A 10,150-nucleotide genomic window follows, 5' to 3' on the forward strand; every position below is an offset into this window, starting at 1 on the left:
AATTTGTTTGAACTTTCTAGCATTTTTCAAAATATATCAAAGATGCATTTCAAAATAAAAGAAAGCATATGCACCTAAAAGCCAAAATATTGCCCCTTTTAGGCGATATTTTAAAATAACAAATAAAATCCAAAATTAAAATCGCATGTACATGTCCACATTTACTAGTATTTTCAGCATTTCCTGAAAAAGTATGCAAAGCAGAGGCCATCCCGATCAAAGCCACTGCCTCCCTCCCTCGCCCTTGCGCGGCGGCGGCGCACCGCGTCGGGATGCCCACCGCATCCCTCCTCTCGCCCCCTCGCTGAAAGAACATCTCTCATATTATGTTTTGAGTGTTTGATGTCAATGTATGTGATACACTAATGTTTGTTTAAGTGGTACAGGAATTATATAGATACATTTGTTTGTGTGTTGGATGTGGTCAGTTCTGTCAAAAAGTTTCAGCAGAAAACTCACCAGGCCGGATAATCCGGGCCGGATATTTCCAAAATATCCGGCCCCCAGAATTTCGGCTAAGGACTTGAGGAAATGCAGCTCAGTATAGGGGCCGGACATTTGCCCGGATATTGTCCCGGTTTTGTACCAGGGCCGGATTATCCGGGCCGGATATTTCAAGAATATCCGGCCCCCTCGAAAATGGCTAAGGACCTGAAGATTTGCTTCTCTGGATAAGGGCCGGACATTTGCCCGGACATTGTCATGGTTTTGTACCTGGAGGCCGGATTATCCGGGGGGGCGGATTATCCGGCCCTTACTTAGGCCGGATTATCCGGCCCCCCGAAATGCTCAACGGCTGGATTTTGGGGAGGGGTATTTATACCCCTCTTCTTCTTCCTTACCCCTTTGCTCAATCATTGCACAAGAAATCTGCGAAGCTTCACCTCCATTAGAGCCACCTCAAGAAACATAAGATTTGCAAGATCTCCTTCCTCCCCCAACCAAATCTCTTGATCTTTGGAGATTCGAAGGAGAAGCCACCGATCTACATCCTCACCGAAGCGTTTTTCATTTCCCCTCATTTGTTTGAGGGATCTCATGCTAGTGTTCCTATTTGGTTCCCTAGTTGATTTGTTGTTGATGTGTTGTTGTTGATTGTTGTATTGTTACAGATTTGGGAGCCTCCAATTCGGTTGTGGATGTGTGCCCCAAGAACCTTGTAAAGGCCCGGTTTCCGCCTCGAGGAAATCCCTCAGTGGAAGTGGGCTAGGCCTTCGTGGCGTTGCTCACAGGAGATCTGAGTGAAGCCTTCGTGGCTATTGGTTTGGCTTGCGTAGCAACCACACTCCTCCAAACGTAGACGTACCTTCTTGCAAAGGAAGGGAACTACGGGAATCATCTCCGTGTCAACGCGTGCTCCACTCTCTGCTACCTCTATCCCATTCTATCTCCTATATATTGCGTAGCTATATCTTGCTTAGTTGATAACCTTGTCATATAGGTAAATTCACTTAGTTGCATATCTAGAGAATTTACCTTTGTGTCAAGCCTAAACCAAAAAAGAACTAAAAATTGGGTAGCACCTATTCACCCCACCCCCCCCCTCTAGGTGCGGCATACGATCCTTTCAATTGGTATCAGAGCCTCGACTCTTATTTCGGGCTTAACCGCCTAAGAGTATGCCGAACGAGGATCCCACGGAAGAGGCCACCAAGACGGTCTCCATGGAATACTTCAATTCGTTGAAGTCCTCCATGGAAGCCCAAATGGAAAGCATGAAAAAGATGATTGCCGAGCTTTTGGCTCCGGCCCTTCCCAAGGCTCCTAGTGTAGAGGTAAAGGACACGGGTGCGTTAGAAGAGGGTGAGGCTTCGGAATTACCCTCCTCTACCAAACCCGTGGAAGGTGATAACTTAAACACCTTAAAAAATCCCATTGCATCTCCTAGGACAACTAGTGGAGGTGATAGCTACAATCGAGTAGCTCCACCTTTCCTATCTCCCGATATACCGGTTCCCCATCCCCATATGAACATTCGGGGCGACCCACCTAAGTTTTCCATTGAGAATTTCGATACTTGGCAATTTGAGTTTCGCTCTCATGTTTGCAGTGCCTCCAATGAACTTTGGAGAATCATCTTGGAAGGCTTCAAGCCATACAACCCCGACAAGTTGACTAGAAGAGAAGCGGTTGATAGTCAACTCAACAACACCGCCTTGCACATGATTCAAACTAGTGTGGGGACAAAGGAATTGCATCGTGTTCGGAACTACACCACCGCCAAGGAAGCTTGGGACGGTTTGTCCGCTAGTTGCATTGGAAGTGAGAGCACAAGGAGGAACAAGTACAATGCTCTTAAGAATAAAGCCGAAGGTTTCTTGAGGCTACCGGATGAAGATCATGAACTCATGTATGGAAGACTTCTCACCGTTGCCGATGCCTTCCGGTTGATTGGTGCCACTCACATCAATGACTCTTGGATCAAGGAGAAGTACATTGAATGCATGATGCCATTTGTACCCATTGATGTCAAGACTCTTGTAGGGAGGGAATGCTATTCCTCTCTCACTTCTCAACAAGTGGTGCACGAGATGCAAGCTCTCAAGGTGCTTGAAGAAAACTCTCATGACTCTCGCAACCGAGCTCTTGGGATGACAAAAGGGTCCAACCTTGCCTTGGCGGTCAACTCCGTTGAAGAAGTGATTCCTCAAGAATCTTATAGGGCATCTTGGAGTATGTCCTATCCGGCAGATTTGCAATGCCACTACCATGATCACATGGCCTTCCATGCAAAGTCCTTTTGGGTTGATCCCGCCAAGGCCAAGGAAGACAGCATCAAGAGAAACAACAAAAGTGGGTTCACTAGCTTTGGTCCAAAGACTAGATCATGCTACAATTGTGAAGACAAGCACCACTTCATTGCCGAATGCCCCTATGAGAATAGAGAGCTTCATAATGGGAGGCTCATTCCCAAGGACAAGAGCAAAGACACAAAGGGCAAGTATTCAAAAGCCCCCAACAAGAAATTCTACAACAACAAGACCAAGAAGGGCAAGAGACCCTCAAGGGTTGTGCTAGTAGCAAGGGAAGAATATTCTACCGATGAAGTGGGAAGCTCTAGTAGTGAGGAAGATGAAGAAAGCTCAAAGGAATTGGCCGCCATCGTCACCACCAACATTCCCTCTTCATCTCTCTTTGACTCCCCCAATGAGAATTCTCATATCAAGAATGCACATTGCTTCATGGCAAGGTCCTCCTTGGACACATCTATTGTGCTATCAACTCAAGAAGAGTATACCTCCCGGAGATGATGATGTTGATGATGAAGAAGATGCAACCTCTAATGGATTGGTCGCTCTTGCCTCCCTCTCCACTAACTCTTCATCACCAAGTGAATCCCCCAATGAGGTCATTCATGTGGAGGAAGAAAGTTGCCTCATGGCTAAATCCTCCGAGGTATCATCCCCTAGCCCCTCTATGCCTAACATATCTAGTGATCTAGGGGTTGATGATGCTAGTCTAAAAGTGAAACAAGAAATGCTAGATTTTGATGATTTCATTCTCAACCTACAAGGTAACACTAAAAAGCATGTTTCAAATCTCATGGTTCGTATAGCTCAACAAAGTGATATTATTGAGAAAAAGGGTCAAATAGAGAGAGAAGACTCTCTTGAAATCCATGCTCTTAAAAATGCTCTTGAGGAAAGTCAAGAAACTATAGCTTCTCTTGAGGAGAGGCTAGAAACTCTTGAAGAGCCTCAAGATAAAATTAACAAGCTCACAAAAGCTAGAGATCTTGCTAGGGCTAAGACTAAAGTGCTTAAAAAGGAAAAGGCCCAATTTGAGGTTGATCATGAGAAACTTGTGAAGGATCTAGATGAACTAGACAAAGCTCACAAAGCTTTGAAGAGTGAATTCACTCTCCTATCCAAGTCTTATGAGCAACTTCAAATTAGGCTTGCTACATATGATGTGCCTAGTTCCTCTACTCCTCTATGTGATCATGCAAATATTGTTGAGGAAAATGCTAGGTTGAAGGATGAACTTGCTAAGGCCTCCTCTCCCCAAAGTAAACTTTCTTTGGATGATCTTTTGAGTAAGCAAAGATCAAACAATGGGAAAGAGGGTCTTGGTTATAATGCCAAGGCAAAGAAGGCAAACAAGCAAAAGGCCAAGCCCGCACAAGAGAAGAAGAAAGCCAGTCACTAATGGTGAAGCCTCCAAGGGCAAAACCATGAATGATGATGATGCGGGAATTGCTAACCCTCACTATGTTTTATTTAAAGATTATTATGGTGATGTTTATGCTAAATATGTTGGCCCATATGATGGTTATGTTGCTTGGTCTATTTGGGTCCCAAAGACCCTTGTTGCTAACAAAAGAGGACCCATTGCGAAATGGGTACCTAAATCCAAGAATTGATCTCATGTAGGACTATGCCGTCGGAGGTTCAAAATGGGTACTTGATAGTGGATGTACAAGTCATATGACCGGCGGCAAGAACCTCGTCAAGGAGTTGAGGCCTAACATAAATGATATCACCGTCTCCTTTGGCGATAATTCTACATCCAAGGTATTGGGTTTTGGCAAGGTTGTGGTTGCACACAACATTACTCTTGTGGATGTCATGCTTGTCAAAACCCTTGGTTACAATTTGCTTTCCGTTTCCGCCCTTGGCAAGATGGGTTTCGCCGTCTTTATTGATAATGATATTGTGGTCCTCTTGTGGAGCAAGACTCTAAAAGTCGCTTTCGTTGGGTATCGCGAACACAACTTGTATGTGGTGGACTTTTCGGGGACCACCACGACAAGTGCGATGTGCCTATTCGGAAAGGCGGACGTGGGGTGGTTGTGGCATCGCCGCCTAGCCCATGTCAACATGAGAACTTTGCAAAGTCTTCACAAGGGGAACCATATTGTGGGACTAATGGAAAATGTGTCTTTTGCCAAAGATCGTGTTTGTAGGGCTTGTGTTGAAGGCAAAATGCATGACTCTCCGCATCGAAGCAAGACTATCATCTCTTCCAAGAGGATCTTGGAGCTCCTTCATGTGGATCTCTTTGGTCCCGTCACTCATGCAAGTCTTGGTGCGAAGAAACATTGCTTGGTGATTGTTGATGACTACTCAAGATACACTTGGGTCTACTTCCTCAAGACGAAGGATGAGACTCAACAAATATTCATTGACTTTGCTACCGAGGTGCAACGACAACACAACCTCCTCATTATGGCAATAAGAAGTGACAACGGCTCCGAGTTCAAGAACTATACACTCAATGCTTTTCTTAGTGATGAGGGGATTCGACATCAATATTCCGCTGCTTACACCCCTCAACAAAATGGTGTTGCGGAGAGGAAGAACCGGACTCTTATGGATATGGAAAGATCTATGATGGCAGAGTATAAATCCCGCTATAACTTTTGGGCGGAAGCCATCTCCACCGCTTGCCACTCCTCTAACCGGCTCTATCTCCGCAAGGGCTTGAACAAGACTCCATATGAAATACTCACCGGGAACAAGCCTAATATCTCATACTTCAAGGTGTTCGGGTGTAAGTGTTTCTACAAAATCAAAGGAGTTCGTTTATCTAAATTTGCTCCTAAAGCTTTGGAGGGTATATTTGTTGGTTACGGTGCCGAATCTCACACTTATAGAGTCCTTGATATAGCCTCCGGGATTATCATCGAATCTTGTAGTGTGAGGTTTGAAGAAAATGATGGCTCCCAAGTGGGGCAAGTTGATGTATGTGCAGGTGATGAAATACCTCAAGATGCCATAGTAAGAATGGGTGTGGGATTTTTCCGCCCCATTGAGGGACACGGTGTGGCGTCTCGGGAAGAACTATGCTCTACCACGGTGGAGCCCTCATCCTCTCAACATCAACAAACCCCATCTCTTGAAGCTAATGATGCACCAACCCAAGAACAAGAAGAAAACCCTCCCTCTCATGAACAAGATCAAGGACAAGATCAACCAAGAATTCATGATGGCTCCGATGAGTATCCATTTGATATCTGCGCTTCACCAAATATTGTCCAAGATCAAGCACATGAGGATGAGCAACCCCAAGTAATTGAGGAAGCTCAAGTTGAAGGTCAAGACGGGGACCCAAATGATCAAGTTGATCAAGTGACACCTCCAAGGCCTAGAAAGACCAAGGAGGAGATCTAGGCCCGTCGTCTAGCAAGAAGAGAAAGGAACCTCGAACTTCGTGGACACACTCATGACAAGGTTGTTGGTGATGTAAGGGCAAAGGTTTCCACAAGAAGGCAATTGGCGAACTTTAGCCATCATCATGCTTATATCTCCTTAGTGGAACCCAAGAAAGTATTTGAAGCCCTTGAAGATTCGGATTGGTTAGAAGCTATGCATGAAGAACTCAACAACTTCAAGCGCAACAAAGTGTGGACTTTAGTAAAGAAGCCAAAGGAGTGCCGCAATGTTATAGGCACTAAATGGATTTTCAAGAACAAGCAAGATGAGTTTGGAAATGTTGTGAGGAACAAGGCAAGATTGGTGGCTCAAGGGTTCTCTCAAGTTGAGGGAATTGACTTTGGAGAAACCTATGCTCCCGTGGCTCGCCTTGAGTCCATCCGTATCCTTCTTGCTTATGCTTCGCATCATAACTTTAAGTTACAACAAATGGATGTGAAAAGTGCTTTTCTTAATGGTCCTTTGCATGAAGAGGTTTATGTTAAGCAACCCCCGGGTTCGAGGATCTCAACTTTCCTAACCATGTCTACAAGCTTGATAAAGCACTTTATGGTCTCAAACAAGCTCCTAGAGCTTGGTACGAGCACCTTAAGGAATTGTTGGTAGACCGTGGGTTTGATGTTGGGCTAATCGACCCCACTCTTTTTACTAAGAGGGTCAATGGGGAGCTTTTCGTTTGCCAATTATATGTTGATGATATTATATTTGGCTCTACTAACAAAGCTTTCAATGATGAATTCTCAAAGCTTATGACCGATAGGTTTGAGATGTCTATGATGGGAGAGATGAAGTTCTTCCTTGGTTTTGAGATCAAGCAATTGAGGGAAGGAACCTTCATCAACCAAGCAAAATATCTCCAAGACACGCTCAAGAGGTTCAAGATGACCGAGATGAAAGGTGTGGCCACTCCTATGGTTACCAAATGTCATCTTGCACTAGATCCCAATGGTAAAGAGGTGGATCAAAAGGTATATCGCTCCATGATTGGATCCTTGCTTTACCTTTGTGCATCTAGACCGGACATAGTGTTGAGTGTTGGTGTGTGTGCAAGGTATCAAGCTTCTCCTAAGGAGAGCCACATGATGGCTCTTAAGAGAATCTTTCGATATTTGGTTGATACCCCAAGATATGGTATTTGGTACCCCAAAGGCTCAAGCTTTATTCTCAATGGTTATACCGATGCGGATTGGGCGGGTGACAAGGATGATAGGAAATCAACTTCCGGGGCTTGCCAATTCCTTGGTAGGTCCTTGGTGTGTTGGTCTTCTAAGAAGCAAAATTGTATATCTCTCTCCACCGCCGAAGCCGAATATGTTGCCGCCGCAAGTGGATGCACTCAATTGTTATGGATGAGGCAAACTTTAAAGGAATACGGTGTCATTTGTGACAAAGTGCCTCTATTATGTGACAATGAAAGTGCCATCAAGATTGCCTATAATCCGGTGCAACATTCAAGAACGAAGCACATTGAGATCCGGAATCATTTCATTAGGGATCATGTTGCCCGTGGTGATATTGAGCTTATCTATGTTCCAACCAAAGATCAACTTGCCGATATATTCACGAAGCCTCTTGATGAAGCAAGGTTCTCTTATTTGAGGAATGAGCTAAATATCATTGATTCAAGGAGTATAGCTTGACCATCTTGCAAACACACCTTTGTCTCAAAAATTTATTTGGTTTAGATGTGGGCATGGAAATAGGGGGAGTGCGGTTTAAATTATTGAGCTATCCCTCCCCCCATAATGCCAACATTAAGAAATCATTCTCTTTATATCATATGTTGATATGTGAGCTTCAATGATGAGTATTGGTTTGGACCCAAGATATATCTTCGCGGTGCCATACCATCACACTCATATATGGTGGCCTAGGCCACCACACTCTTCTTTGTGAAGAGTTTGAGTTATTCGGATCTTATCGCCTTTTATTTGACAACTCCATGTTCTTATGGGAAATCACTCTAGTTTGGCCTTATTTGCTCATATCTTGCAAACTTGAGTGATCATGTACCATTAATAGTTTGAGTCTTCTAAACCCAAGCCTACACTCATCTATAAGCCATTTCCATCTTGCTCATTTGTCATGCTTGGTAAAAACTTGGAGTTTGAGGTTTCTCGGTCGGATGATCTAGGTTGCTCCATCTTATTGGTAAATATGCATCTTATATGTGAGGTGATAGTTTATTGCACCACATATAGGTACGCAAATAACCAACTAAAGATAGGTGGGATTGACGGTGTTCTGAAATTTTCCAGAACACTGAATAATCCGCCCCCCTGGCGACCCGGAAAATCCGGCCCGGCCGGATTATCCGCCCTAAACTAGGGCCGGATTATCCGGCCTGGGCGGATCTTGAAAGGGCTGAGGACGAGGCCACGGGGGGGAAACGGTTTATTCCACCCCCCACGCGCCTCTCTCTCCTCTCTCTCCTCTCAAGGTCGCCGGAGACTCTCCTCCTCGCCGGAGTTGCCCCGTCCACTCCCTCCCGGAGTTTTTGGGTGGATCTGGTGCTCCTCCCTCCTAGCTACCTTTTCCTCCAAGCGGCTTTCGCAATGGATGCGGGTATGACTCACAATCCCTAACCCTAGGTGTTGTGTTTTATATGTGCTATTTTCTTGGTGGATTTGGTGTCTAGTTGTTCCAAATCGCTGGTAGTGTACTCCTCTTGCATGCTATAAGGCCGATCTGTTCCAAGACAAGTTGTTGATTGCAAAATCTGCTAGTTTCGCAGGGCCGGATTATCCGGCCCCCGCGAGGACCGGATTATCCGGTCCGGCCGGATTATCCGCCCCTTGGGGCACCGGATTATCCGGCCTGGAGCTTCATCGCCACTGCAGTTTTGATTCAATCTATCTTGTGTTAGACTTGTACCAGCTTATAGTATGTTTCTAGAGTGCATTACTGTATCATACATGACTCATGAGCATTATCTTCTCTTTGCTATCCACCTTTGCTATTCACAGGTCGTTCTTCTCGGGGTACCTCTCGGAGACGCGCAAGAGCTGATCGTTCAAGTGATGAGTTTGTGTCCAACGCTCCTCGCAAGTCAACCTCAACTAGGCACAAGAACAAGGCTTCAAGGGAAAATTACAAGACTATGGACATTGTCTCTTATCAAGCCATCCGTATGAAGAACTGGTATGAAGACCTTCCAAGGGATGAAGAGACAGAGGGCAGAAAATATTGGTGCATGGAGCAGGAGTTCATCTATAAGGATATCTATGAGCCCATGAGGAAAGTACGCCCCATGCAAGCTATCGATGTGGACGTTCTGGCAGTCAACAATCACTTTGAGGATGCCATTTGGGTGGCTGGAAGGTTGGGCTTGAAGGATTTGATGAAGATTCAATGTGACTATAGTCCAGAGTTGTTGAAGCAGTTCTTTGCTACGTTGGCCATCAAGACAGATGAGGACCGTACTATGGAATGGATGTCTGGCTCCACTCACTGTAGTGCCCCCTTGCATCGTTTTGCTGATATTCTTGGAATTCCTGCAGAAGGTGGCCGTCGTCTCCATGGACCTCAGAGGACAGATAAGAATGCACTGCATGATCTCTATACATCTCGCCGGAAAAGTGGGAGAGTCCAAGGGGCTGCTTACCATCTATGGTCAGTTGCTTAGGTTCTTTCGGGCCACCATCGCTCCTAGTGGTGGTAACAATGATGCACTCCGGGGAACTCTTGTGGACCTCATGTACCTCAGCTTTCGGTGTGCTCGTGATGAGAATGAGGAACGGAACTTCACTATAGATATCATGGACTACATCTTCCATGAGATTCGTGATGCCATGGTCTCCCGGACCACTATACCTTATGCGCCTTACATCCAGTCTCCTCATCAACAACACCGCGGGCGTGCGTGGTGAAGACTTGAGCGGGTACTCTTATTTGAAGCACTCGTCAAGAAGGCCTACAAGCTTAAGCCTCGTCTCTTCCGTTGTACCTCCACCCGACTCCTTCATGGGTGATGCTCGTTCTAGTGGTTTTGCTCC

The sequence above is a fragment of the Lolium rigidum genome, chromosome 2, assembly GCF_022539505.1.
Source record: "Lolium rigidum isolate FL_2022 chromosome 2, APGP_CSIRO_Lrig_0.1, whole genome shotgun sequence".
Taxonomy (NCBI): Eukaryota; Viridiplantae; Streptophyta; class Magnoliopsida; order Poales; family Poaceae; genus Lolium; species Lolium rigidum.